At 43.8% G+C, this 14,200-nt stretch overlaps 1 long non-coding RNA gene across 9 annotated transcripts in view; it reads left to right on the top strand.

Moving 5' to 3' along the window:
- LOC307181412 overlaps positions 1 to 14,200 on the top strand; it is a 505,184-nt gene that overhangs the window by 138,172 nt on the left and 352,812 nt on the right. The window lies entirely within an intron of this gene.

Below are 14,200 nucleotides of genomic sequence, written 5' to 3'. Positions count from 1 at the left end.
GGATGGCTTCAGGCCCTAATCTGGATCCGGCACGGCACGCTGAGCCTTTGGTTATTTCCTCTTCTTGGTGGGAAATGAGAGTTAAATTTGCCCGTCCAGACACCTCCAGCTAGTCTCTCATTGGTTCTCGCTATTCCTGTTCATCTTCCGCAGAAATTGCAAACTGGGCCAAACAGGAGGTTAAAGGCGCTGACTTTCCAAGTGGGGAGAGTGTTAGTAAAGCGTCTGGAATGTTGCACCTGAGTACCAGGGTACGAAAACTGGGACATATTTGAACACGTCTCCCGATCACATGGTTGATCATACTCTAGGTTCCACATGCATGTTTTAGCTGAAGGAAGAATACCTAAAACCTGGGTATTTGAAACCCGTGGAATGGGTACCATGCAATATGACTTCAAAGGGTCTTCATTTGCTCACCGAACCTCTCCAATCCTATCACTGCTGCGTTTATGCCCCTGTACACATGCTTGATTCTCTTTCGGAGACATAGCAATCCATAGGTTTTAAGATACTTACTAGTCAGGTACATTCTTAGGCGTTTAATATGGGGTGTTGAGTCCATTTCGTTGAGCAAGGAGTAGCTCTTGTCTATTCCATATTTGGCTTAAGGAACTTTATCTGTGCTCATTTCAATCTCTGGTTTTATGCAGCACCCCAACTCACCTTTCCCCTTAAGCAAGCATAAGTTGGTTTTCTAAATTTGAGACACTGTTTTGTTCTGTAATTCAGTTCCTGTGTAGCCAAGTTTACATTCCGTGTATTACTGATATCTTATGATGTTTCTTTTTCTGTGTGACTTATTTCAGTTAGAATCATCATACCTGAATCCACTCATTGTGCTGCTAAGGGCCTGATGACACAGATTTCATTGCTGAGTGATATTGTTTTGTAAGTAAATACCACAACTTCTTTACCCATTTTTCACTTTCTGCGATGTTGAACTTGTACTGTAAACGAGGTTCTTGTAAACAGAGCCGTTCCAAACTTTGGGGTGGCTGTGTCTTTTTGATTTTAATTTCCCTAAGCTATAGGACCATAAGTGGAAGTGCCCTAGGTTCTGTTGCTTTGTTTTTTAGATGTTTCAGGAAACACCATACACTTCTCCCGAGTGGTTGTTGGCAATTTACATCCCGCCCTTCAGCATAACAAGGCTCCCAGTTCTCCATGGCCTGTCCTGCCTTTCTGGATTTTACCCTTTTTTCAGATGGCCCTTTTGACCGGGGGGAAGTGAGACTTCATTGTAGTGCAGATTTCCTTTGCAAGCTTGCTTGGTTGGCCAAAAAGGGCGTATGCATTTTTTCCTGAATATATTCAGGAAAAAACGCATACGCCCTTTTTGGCCAAGTGCATCATTGTGGACGTTCTGCCTCTTTTCCTATGCTTTCAATGCAATTCCAGTCTACCTCCTGAAATCGGTTTCCTGCAATTCTGCCCCGCTTTCAAGTCCTCTTGGCAGCCTTACTTCAGTCTATTTTTGGACGATAGCTGTCATTTATAACTCTGCAGGTTTGTGAATTACAGTGCCCCTGAGCTCCTTTCTTCAACTCGCTTTCTTGTGACCTGGCCGCAACACCGCAGGATGGCTTCAGGCCCTAATCTGGATCCGGCACGGCACGCTGAGCCTTTGGTTATTTCCTCTTCCTGGTGGGAAATGAGAGTTAAATTTGCCCGTCCAGACACCTCCAGCTAGTCTCTCATTGGTTCTCGCTATTCCTGTTCATCTTCCGCAGAAATTGCAAACTGGGCCAAACAGGAGGTTAAAGGCGCTGACTCTCCAAGTGGGGAGAGTGTTAGTAAAGCGTCTGGAATGTTGCACCCGAGTACCAGGGGAGGAAAACTGAGACATATTTGAACACGTCTCCCGTTCACATGGTTGATCATACTTGGGTTCCACATGCATGTTTTAGCTGAAGGAAGAATACCTAAAACCTGGGTAGTTGAAACCCGTGGAATGGGTACCATGCAATATGACTTCAAAGAGTCTTCATTTGCTCACCGAACCTCTCCAATCCTATCACTGCTGCGTTTATGCCCCTGTACACATGCTTGATTCTCTTTCGGAGACATAGCAATCCATAGGTTTTAAGATACTTACTAGTCAGGTACATTCTTAGGCGTTTAATATGCGGTGTTTAGTCCATTTCATTGAGCAAGGAGTAGCTCTTGTCTATTCCATATTTGGCTTAAGGAACTTTATCTGTGCTCATTTCAATCTCTGGTTTTATGCAGCACCCCAACTCACCTTTCCCCTTAAGCAAGCATAAGTTGGTTTTCTAAATTTGAGACCCTGTTCTGTTTTGGAATGCAGTTCCTGTGTAGCCAAGTTTACATTCCGTGTATTAGTGATATCTTATGATGTTTCTTTTTCTGTGTGACTTATTTCAGTTAGAATCATCGTACCTGAATCTACTGATTATGCTGCTACGGGCCTGATGACATAGATTTCATTGCTGAGTGATACTGCATTGTACGTAAGTACCACAAGTTCTTTATGCATTTTTCACTTTCTGTGATATTGAACTTGTACGGTAAACGAGGTTCTTGTAAACAGAGGCGTCCCAAACTTTGGGGTGGCTGTGTCTTTTTGATTTTAATTTCCCTAAGCTATAGGACCATAAGTGGAAGTGCCCTAGGCTCTGTTGCTTTGTTTTTTAGATGTTTCAGGAAACACCATACACTTCTCCCGAGTGTCTGTTGGCAATTTACAACCCGCCCATCAGCAAAACAAGGCTCCCAGTTCTCCATGGCCTGTCCTGCCTTTCTGGATTTTACACTTTTTTCAGATGGCCCTTTTGACCGGGGGGAAGTGAGACTTCATTGTAGTGCAGATTTCCTTTGCAAGTTTGCTTGGTTGGCCAAAAAGGGCGTATGCGTTTTTTCCTGAATATATTCAGGAAAAAACGCATACGCCCTTTTTGGCCAAGTGCATCATTGTGGACGTTCTGCCTCTTTTCCTATGCTTTCAATGCAATTCCAGTCTACCTCCTGAAATCGGTTTCCTGCAATTCTGCCCCGCTTTCAAGTCCTCTTGGCAGCCTTACTTCAGTCTATTTTTGGACGATAGCTGTCATTTATAACTCTGCAGGTTTGTGAATTACAGTGCCCCTGAGCTCCTTTCTTCAACTCGTTTTCTTTTGAGCTGGCCGCAACACCGCAGGATGGCTTCAGGCGCTAATCTGGTTCCGGCACGGCACGCTGAGCCTTTGGTTAATTCCTCTTCCTGGTGGGAAATGAGAGTTAAATTTGCCCATCCAGACACCTCCAGCTAGTCTCTCATTGGTTCTCGCTATTCCTGTTCATCTTCCACAGAAATTGCAAACTGGGCCAAACAGGAGGTTAAAGGGACTGACTCTCCAAGTCGGGAGAGTGTTAGTAAAGCGTCTGGAATGTTGCACCCGAGTACCAGGGTACGAAAACTGAGACATATTTGAACACGTCTCCCGATCACATGGTTGATCATACTCTGGGTTCCACATGCATGTTTTAGCTGAAGGAAGAATACCTAAAACCTGGGTAGTTGAAACCCGTGGAATGGGTACCATGCAATATGACTTCAAAGGGTCTTCATTTGCTCACGAACCTCTCCAATCCTATCACTGCTGCGTTTATGCCCCTGTACACATGTTTGATTCTCTTTCGGAGACATAGCAATCCATAGGTTTTAAGATACTTACTAGTCAGGTACATTCTTAGGCGTTTAATATGCGGTGTTTAGTCCATTTCATTGAGCAAGGAGTAGCTCTTGTCTATTCCATATTTGGCTTAAGGAACTTTATCTGTGCTCATTTCAATCTCTGGTTTTATGCAGCACCCCAACTCACCTTTCCCCTTAAGCAAGCATAAGTTGGTTTTCTAAATTTGAGACCCTGTTCTGTTTTGGAATGCAGTTCCTGTGTAGCCAAGTTTACATTCCGTGTATTACTGATATCTTATGATGTTTCTTTTTCTGTGTGACTTATTTCAGTTAGAATCATCGTACCTGAATCTACTGATTATGCTGCTACGGGCCTGATGACATAGATTTCATTGCTGAGCGATACTGCATTGTACGTAAGTACCACAAGTTCTTTATGCATTTTTCACTTTCTGTGATATTGAACTTGTACGGTAAACGAGGTTCTTGTAAACAGAGGCGTCCCAAACTTTGGGGTGGCTGTGTCTTTTTGATTTTAATTTCCCTAAGCTATAGGACCATAAGTGGAAGTGCCCTAGGCTCTGTTGCTTTGTTTTTTAGATGTTTCAGGAAACACCATACACTTCTCCCGAGTGTGTGTTGGCAATTTACATCCCGCCCATCAGCATAACAAGGCTCCCAGTTCTCCATGGCCTGTCCTGCCTTTCTGGATTTTACACTTTTTTCAGATGGCCCTTTTGACCGGGGGGAAGTGAGACTTCATTGTAGTGCAGATTTCCTTTGCAAGTTTGCTTGGTTGGCCAAAAAGGGCGTATGCGTTTTTTCCTGAATATATTCAGGAAAAAACGCATACGCCCTTTTTGGCCAAGTGCATCATTGTGGACGTTCTGCCTCTTTTCCTATGCTTTCAATGCAATTCCAGTCTACCTCCTGAAATCGGTTTCCTGCAATTCTGCCCCGCTTTCAAGTCCTCTTGGCAGCCTTACTTCAGTCTATTTTTGGACGATAGCTGTCATTTATAACTCTGCAGGTTTGTGAATTACAGTGCCCCTGAGCTCCTTTCTTCAACTCGCTTTCTTTTGAGCTGGCAGCAACACCGCAGGATGGCTTCAGGCCCTAATCTGGTTCCGGCACGGCACGCTGAGCCTTTGGTTAATTCCTCTTCCTGGTGGGAAATGAGAGTTAAATTTGCCCATCCAGACACCTCCAGCTAGTCTCTCATTGGTTCTCGCTATTCCTGTTCATCTTCCACAGAAATTGCAAACTGGGCCAAACAGGAGGTTAAAGGGACTGACTCTCCAAGTCGGGAGAGTGTTAGTAAAGCGTCTGGAATGTTGCACCCGAGTACCAGGGTACGAAAACTGAGACATATTTGAACACGTCTCCCGATCACATGGTTGATCATACTCTGGGTTCCACATGCATGTTTTAGCTGAAGGAAGAATACCTAAAACCTGGGTAGTTGAAACCCGTGGAATGGGTACCATGCAATATGACTTCAAAGGGTCTTCATTTGCTCACCGAACATCTCCAATCCTATCACTGCTGCGTTTATGCCCCTGTACACATGCTTGATTCTCTTTCGGAGACATAGCAATCCATAGGTTTTAAGATACTTACTAGTCAGGTACATTCTTAGGCGTTTAATATGGGGTGTTGAGTCCATTTCGTTGAGCAAGGAGTAGCTCTTGTCTATTCCATATTTGGCTTAAGGAACTTTATCTGTGCTCATTTCAATCTCTGGTTTTATGCAGCACCCCAACTCACCTTTCCCCTTAAGCAAGCATAAGTTGGTTTTCTAAATTTGAGACACTGTTCTGTTCTGTAATTCAGTTCCTGTGTAGCCAAGTTTACATTCCGTGTATTACTGATATCTTATGATGTTTCTTTTTCTGTGTGACTTATTTCAGTTAGAATCATCATACCTGAATCCACTCATTGTGCTGCTAAGGGCCTGATGACACAGATTTCATTGCTGAGTGATATTGTTTCGTAAGTAAATACCACAACTTCTTTACCCATTTTTCACTTTCTGCGATGTTGAACTTGTACTGTAAACGAGGTTCTTGTAAACAGAGCCGTTCCAAACTTTGGGGTGGCTGTGTCTTTTTGATTTTAATTTCCCTAAGCTATAGGACCATAAGTGGAAGTGCCCTAGGTTCTGTTGCTTTGTTTTTTAGATGTTTCAGGAAACACCATACACTTCTCCCGAGTGGTTGTTGGCAATTTACATCCCGCCCTTCAGCATAACAAGGCTCCCAGTTCTCCATGGCCTGTCCTGCCTTTCTGGATTTTACCCTTTTTTCAGATGGCCCTTTTGACCGGGGGGAAGTGAGACTTCATTGTAGTGCAGATTTCCTTTGCAAGCTTGCTTGGTTGGCCAAAAAGGGCGTATGCGTTTTTTCCTGAATATATTCAGGAAAAAACGCATACGCCCTTTTTGGCCAAGTGCATCATTGTGGACGTTCTGCCTCTTTTCCTATGCTTTCAATGCAATTCCAGTCTACCTCCTGAAATCGGTTTCCTGCAATTCTGCCCCGCTTTCAAGTCCTCTTGGCAGCCTTACTTCAGTCTATTTTTGGACGATAGCTGTCATTTATAACTCTGCAGGTTTGTGAATTACAGTGCCCCTGAGCTCCTTTCTTCAACTCGCTTTCTTTTGAGCTGGCCGCAACACCGCAGGATGGCTTCAGGCCCTAATCTGGTTCCGGCACGGCATGCTGAGCCTTTGGTTAATTCCTCTTCCTGGTGGGAAATGAGAGTTAAATTTGCCAATCCAGACACCTCCAGCTAGTCTCTCATTGGTTCTCGCTATTCCTGTTCATCTTCCACAGAAATTGCAAACTGGGCCAAACAGGAGGTTAAAGGGACTGACTCTCCAAGTCGGGAGAGTGTTAGTAAAGCGTCTGGAATGTTGCACCCGAGTACCAGGGTACGAAAACTGAGACATATTTGAACACGTCTCCCGATCACATGGTTGATCATACTCTGGGTTCCACAGGCATGTTTTAGCTGAAGGAAGAATACCTAAAACCTGGGTAGTTGAAACCCGTGGAATGGGTACCATGCAATATGACTTCAAAGGGTCTTCATTTGCTCACCGAATATCTCCAATCCTATCACTGCTGCGTTTATGCCCCTGTACACATGCTTGATTCTCTTTCGGAGACATAGCAATCCATAGGTTTTAAGATACTTACTAGTCAGGTACATTCTTAGGCGTTTAATATGGGGTGTTGAGTCCATTTCGTTGAGCAAGGAGTAGCTCTTGTCTATTCCATATTTGGCTTAAGGAACTTTATCTGTGCTCATTTCAATCTCTGGTTTTATGCAGCACCCCAACTCACCTTTCCCCTTAAGCAAGCATAAGTTGATTTTCTAAATTTGAGACACTGTTCTGTTCTGTAATTCAGTTCCTGTGTAGCCAAGTTTACATTCCGTGTATTACTGATATCTTATGATGTTTCTTTTTCTGTGTGACTTATTTCAGTTAGAATCATCATACCTGAATCCACTCATTGTGCTGCTAAGGGCCTGATGACACAGATTTCATTGCTGAGTGATATTGTTTTGTAAGTAAATACCACAACTTCTTTACCCATTTTTCACTTTCTGCGATGTTGAACTTGTACTGTAAACGAGGTTCTTGTAAACAGAGCCGTTCCAAACTTTGGGGTGGCTGTGTCTTTTTGATTTTAATTTCCCTAAGCTATAGGACCATAAGTGGAAGTGCCCTAGGTTCTGTTGCTTTGTTTTTTAGATGTTTCAGGAAACACCATACACTTCTCCCGAGTGGTTGTTGGCAATTTACATCCCGCCCTTCAGCATAACAAGGCTCCCAGTTCTCCATGGCCTGTCCTGCCTTTCTGGATTTTACCCTTTTTTCAGATGGCCCTTTTGACCGGGGGGAAGTGAGACTTCATTGTAGTGCAGATTTCCTTTGCAAGCTTGCTTGGTTGGCCAAAAAGGGCGTATGCGTTTTTTCCTGAATATATTCAGGAAAAAACGCATATGCCCTTTTTGGCCAAGTGCATCATTGTGGACTTTCTGCCTCTTTTCCTATGCTTTCAATGCAATTCCAGTCTACCTCCTGAAATCGGTTTCCTGCAATTCTGCCCCGCTTTCAAGTCCTCTTGGCAGCCTTACTTCAGTCTATTTTTGGACGATAGCTGTCATTTATAACTCTGCAGGTTTGTGAATTACAGTGACCCTGAGCTCCTTTCTTCAACTCGCTTTCTTGTGACTTGGCCGCAACACCGCAGGATGGCTTCAGGCCCTAATCTGGATCCGGCACGGCACGCTGAGCCTTTGGTTATTTCCTCTTCCTGGTGGGAAATGAGAGTTAAATTTGCCCGTCCAGACACCTCCAGCTAGTCTCTCATTGGTTCTCGCTATTCCTGTTCATCTTCCGCAGAAATTGCAAACTGGGCCAAACAGGAGGTTAAAGGCGCTGACTCTCCAAGTGGGGAGAGTGTTAGTAAAGCGTCTGGAATGTTGCACCCGAGTACCAGGGGAGGAAAACTGAGACATATTTGAACACGTCTCCCGTTCACATGGTTGATCATACTTGGGTTCCACATGCATGTTTTAGCTGAAGGAAGAATACCTAAAACCTGGGTAGTTGAAACCCGTGGAATGGGTACCATGCAATATGACTTCAAAGGGTCTTCATTTGCTCACCGAACCTCTCCAATCCTATCACTGCTGCGGTTATGCCCCTGTACACATGCTTGATTCTCTTTCGGAGACATAGCAATCCATAGGTTTTAAGATACTTACTAGTCAGGTACATTCTTAGGCGTTTAATATGCGGTGTTGAGTCCATTTCGTTGAGCAAGGAGTAGCTCTTGTCTATTCCATATTTGGCTTAAGGAACTTTATCTGTGCTCATTTCAATCTCTGGTTTTATGCAGCACCCCAACTCACCTTTCCCCTTAAGCAAGCATAAGTTGGTTTTCTAAATTTGAGACCCTGTTCTGTTTTGGAATGCAGTTCCTGTGTAGCCAAGTTTACATTCCGTGTATTAGTGATATCTTATGATGTTTCTTTTTCTGTGTGACTTATTTCAGTTAGAATCATCGTACCTGAATCTACTCATTATGCTGCTACGGGCCTGATGACATAGATTTCATTGCTGAGTGATACTGCATTGTACGTAAGTACCACAAATTCTTTATGCATTTTTCACTTTCTGTGATATTGAACTTGTACGGTAAACGAGGTTCTTGTAAACAGAGGCGTCCCAAACTTTGGGGTGGCTGTGTCTTTTTGATTTTAATTTCCCTAAGCTATAGGACCATAAGTGGAAGTGCCCTAGGCTCTGTTGCTTTGTTTTTTAGATGTTTCAGGAAACACCATACACTTCTCCCGAGTGTCTGTTGGCAATTTACATCCCGCCCATCAGCATAACAAGGCTCCCTGTTCTCCATGGCCTGTCCTGCCTTTCTGGATTTTACACTTTTTTCAGATGGCCCTTTTGACCGGGCGGAAGTGAGACTTCATTGTAGTGCAGATTTCCTTTGCAAGTTTGCTTGGTTGGCCAAAAAGGGCGTATGTGTTTTTTCCTGAATATATTCAGGAAAAAACGCATACGCCCTTTTTGGCCAAGTGCATCATTGTGGACGTTCTGCCTCTTTTCCTATGCTTTCAATGCAATTCCAGTCTACCTCCTGAAATCGGTTTCCTGCAATTCTGCCCCGCTTTCAAGTCCTCTTGGCAGCCTTACTTCAGTCTATTTTTGGACGATAGCTGTCATTTATAACTCTGCAGGTTTGTTAATTACAGTGCCCCTGAGCTCCTTTCTTCAACTCGCTTTCTTTTGAGCTGGCCGCAACACCGCAGGATGGCTTCAGGCCCTAATCTGGTTCCGGCACGGCACGCTGAGCCTTTGGTTAATTCCTCTTCCTGGTGGGAAATGAGAGTTAAATTTGCGCATCCAGACACCTCCAGCTAGTCTCTCATTGGTTCTCGCTATTCCTGTTCATCTTCCACAGAAATTGCAAACTGGGCCAAACAGGAGGTTAAAGGGACTGACTCTCCAAGTCGGGAGAGTGTTAGTAAAGCGTCTGGAATGTTGCACCCGAGTACCAGGGTTCGAAAACTGAGACATATTTGAACACGTCTCCCGATCACATGGTTGATCATACTCTGGGTTCCACATGCATGTTTTAGCTGAAGGAAGAATACCTAAAACCTGGGTAGTTGAAACCCGTGGAATGGGTACCATGCAATATGACTTCAAAGGGTCTTCATTTGCTCACCGAACATCTCCAATCCTATCACTGCTGCGTTTATGCCCCTGTACACATGCTTGATTCTCTTTTGGAGACATAGCAATCCATAGGTTTTAAGATACTTACTAGTCAGGTACATTCTTAGGCGTTTAATATGCGGTGTTGAGTCCATTTCTTTGAGCAAGGAGTAGCTCTTGTCTATTCCATATTTGGCTTAAGGAACTTTATCTGTGCTCATTTCAATCTCTGGTTTTATGCAGCACCACAACTCACCTTTCCCCTTAAGCAAGCATAAGTTGGTTTTCTAAATTTGAGACCCTGTTCTGTTCTGTAATTCAGTTCCTGTGTAGCCAAGTTTACATTCCGTGTATTAGTGATATCTTATGATGTTTCTTTTTCTGTGTGACTTATTTCAGTTAGAATCATCGTACCTGAATCTACTCATTATGCTGCTACGGGCCTGATGACATAGATTTCATTGCTGAGTGATACTGCATTGTACGTAAGTACCACAAGTTCTTTATGCATTTTTCACTTTCTGTGATATTGAACTTGTACGGTAAACGAGGTTCTTGTAAACAGAGGCGTCCCAAACTTTGGGGTGGCTGTGTCTTTTTGATTTTAATTTCCCTAAGCTATAGGACCATAAGTGGAAGTGCCTTAGGCTCTCTTGCTTTGTTTTTTAGATGTTTCAGGAAACACCATACACTTCTCCTGAGTGTCTGTTGGTAATTTACATCCCGCCCATCAGCATAACAAGGCTCCCAGTTCTCCATGGCCTGTCCTGCCTTTCTGGATTTTACACTTTTTTCAGATGGCCCTTTTTACCAGGGGGAAGTGAGACTTCATTGTAGTGCAGATTTCCTTTGCAAGCTTGCTTGGTTGGCCAAAAAGGGCGTATGCGTTTTTTCCTCAATATATTCAGGAAAAAACGCATACGCCCTTTTTGGCCAAGTGCATCATTGTGGACGTTCTGCCTCTTTTCCTGTGCTTTCAATGCAATTCCAGTCTACCTCCTGAAATCGGTTTCCTGCAATTCTGCCCCGCTTTCAAGTCCTCTTGGCAGCCTTACTTCAGTCTATTTTTGGACGATAGCTGTCATTTATAACTCTGCAGGTTTGTGAATTACAGTGCCCCTGAGCTGCTTTCTTCAACTCGCTTTCTTGTGACCTGGCCGCAACACCGCAGGATGTCTTCAGGCCCTAATCTGGTTCTGGCACGGCATGCTGAGCCTTTGGTTATTTCCTCTTCCTGGTGGGAAATGAGAGTTAAATTTGCCCATCCAGACACCTCCAGCTAGACTCTCATTGGTTCTAGCTATTCCTGTTCATCTTCCGCAGAAATTGCAAACTGGGCCAAACAGGAGGTTAAAGGGACTGACTCTCCAAGTCGGGAGAGTGTTAGTAAAGCGTCTGGAATGTTGCACCCGAGTACCAGGGTACGAAAACTGGGACATATTTGAACACGTCTCCCGATCACATGGTTGATCATACTCTAGGTTCCACATGCATGTTTTAGCTGAAGGAAGAATACCTTAAACCTGGGTAGTTGAAACCCGTGGAATGGGTACCATGCAATATGACTTCAAAGGGTCTTCATTTGCTCACGAACCTCTCCAATCCTATCACTGCTGCATTTATGCCCCTGTACACATGCTTGATTCTCTTTCGGAGACATAGCAATCCATAGGTTTTAAGATACTTACTAGTCAGGTACATTCTTAGGCGTTTAATATGGGGTGTTGAGTCCATTTCGTTGAGCAAGGAGTAGCTCTTGTCTATTCCATATTTGGCTTAAGGAACTTTATCTGTGCTCATTTCAATCTCTGGTTTTATGCAGCACCCCAACTCACCTTTCCCCTTAAGCAAGCATAAGTTGGTTTTCTAAATTTGAGACACTGTTCTGTTCTGTAATTCAGTTCCTGTGTAGCCAAGTTTACATTCCGTGTATTACTGATATCTTATGATGTTTCTTTTTCTGTGTGACTTATTTCAGTTAGAATCATCATACCTGAATCCACTGATTGTGCTGCTAAGGGCCTGATGACACAGATTTCATTGCTGAGTGATATTGTTTTGTAAGTAAATACCACAACTTCTTTACCCATTTTTCACTTTCTGCGATGTTGAACTTGTACTGTAAACGAGGTTCTTGTAAACAGAGCCGTTCCAAACTTTGGGGTGGCTGTGTCTTTTTGATTTTAATTTCCCTAAGCTATAGGACCATAAGTGGAAGTGCCCTAGGTTCTGTTGCTTTGTTTTTTAGATGTTTCAGGAAACACCATACACTTCTCCCGAGTGGTTGTTGGCAATTTACATCCCGCCCTTCAGCATAACAAGGCTCCCAGTTCTCCATGGCCTGTCCTGCCTTTCTGGATTTTACCCTTTTTTCAGATGGCCCTTTTGACCGGGGGGAAGTGAGACTTCATTGTAGTGCAGATTTCCTTTGCAAGCTTGCTTGGTTGGCCAAAAAGGGCATATGCGTTTTTTCCTGAATATATTCAGGAAAAAACGCATATGCCCTTTTTGGCCAAGTGCATCATTGTGGACTTTCTGCCTCTTTTCCTATGCTTTCAATGCAATTCCAGTCTACCTCCTGAAATCGGTTTCCTGCAATTCTGCCCCGCTTTCAAGTCCTCTTGGCAGCCTTACTTCAGTCTATTTTTGGACGATAGCTGTCATTTATAACTCTGCAGGTTTGTGAATTACAGTGCCCCTGAGCTCCTTTCTTCAACTCGCTTTCTTGTGACCTGGCCGCAACACCGCAGGATGGCTTCAGGCCCTAATCTGGATCCGGCACGGCACGCTGAGCCTTTGGTTATTTCCTCTTCCTGGTGGGAAATGAGAGTTAAATTTGCCCGTCCAGACACCTCCAGCTAGTCTCTCATTGGTTCTCGCTATTCCTGTTCATCTTCCGCAGAAATTGCAAACTGGGCCAAACAGGAGGTTAAAGGCGCTGACTCTCCAAGTGGGGAGAGTGTTAGTAAAGCGTCTGGAATGTTGCACCCGAGTACCAGGGGAGGAAAACTGAGACATATTTGAACACGTCTCCCGTTCACATGGTTGATCATACTTGGGTTCCACATGCATGTTTTAGCTGAAGGAAGAATACCTAAAACCTGGGTAGTTGAAACCCGTGGAATGGGTACCATGCAATATGACTTCAAAGGGTCTTCATTTGCTCACCGAACCTCTCCAATCCTATCACTGCTGCGGTTATGCCCCTGTACACATGCTTGATTCTCTTTCGGAGACATAGCAATCCATAGGTTTTAAGATACTTACTAGTCAGGTACATTCTTAGGCGTTTAATATGCGGTGTTGAGTCCATTTCGTTGAGCAAGGAGTAGCTCTTGTCTATTCCATATTTGGCTTAAGGAACTTTATCTGTGCTCATTTCAATCTCTGGTTTTATGCAGCACCCCAACTCACCTTTCCCCTTAAGCAAGCATAAGTTGGTTTTCTAAATTTGAGACCCTGTTCTGTTTTGGAATGCAGTTCCTGTGTAGCCAAGTTTACATTCCGTGTATTAGTGATATCTTATGATGTTTCTTTTTCTGTGTGACTTATTTCAGTTAGAATCATCGTACCTGAATCTACTCATTATGCTGCTACGGGCCTGATGACATAGATTTCATTGCTGAGTGATACTGCATTGTACGTAAGTACCACAAGTTCTTTATGCATTTTTCACTTTCTGTGATATTGAACTTGTACGGTAAACGAGGTTCTTGTAAACAGAGGCGTCCCAAACTTTGGGGTGGCTGTGTCTTTTTGATTTTAATTTCCCTAAGCTATAGGACCATAAGTGGAAGTGCCCTAGGCTCTGTTGCTTTGTTTTTTAGATGTTTCAGGAAAGACCATACACTTCTCCCGAGTGTCTGTTGGCAATTTACATCCCGCCCATCAGCATCACAAGGCTCCCAGTTCTCCATGGCCTGTCCTGCCTTTCTGGATTTTACACTTTTTTCAGATGGCCCTTTTGACCGGGGGGAAGTGAGACTTCATTGTAGTGCAGATTTCCTTTGCAAGTTTGCTTGGTTGGCCAAAAAGGGCGTATGCGTTTTTTCCTGAATATATTCAGGAAAAAACGCATACGCCCTTTTTGGCCAAGTGCATCATTGTGGACGTTCTGCCTCTTTTCCTATGCTTTCAATGCAATTCCAGTCTACCTCCTGAAATTGGTTTCCTGCAATTCTGCCCCGCTTTCAAGTCCTCTTGGCAGCCTTACTTCAGTCTATTTTTGGACGATAGCTGTCATTTATAACTCTGCAGGTTTGTGAATTACAGTGCCCCTGAGCTCCTTTCTTCAACTCGCTTTCTTTTGAGCT

Source organism: Stenella coeruleoalba (genome assembly GCF_951394435.1).
Source record: "Stenella coeruleoalba genome assembly, contig: scaffold_195, whole genome shotgun sequence".
Classification (NCBI taxonomy): Eukaryota; Metazoa; Chordata; class Mammalia; order Artiodactyla; family Delphinidae; genus Stenella; species Stenella coeruleoalba.
This window is presented reverse-complemented; position numbering and strand designations above follow the sequence as displayed.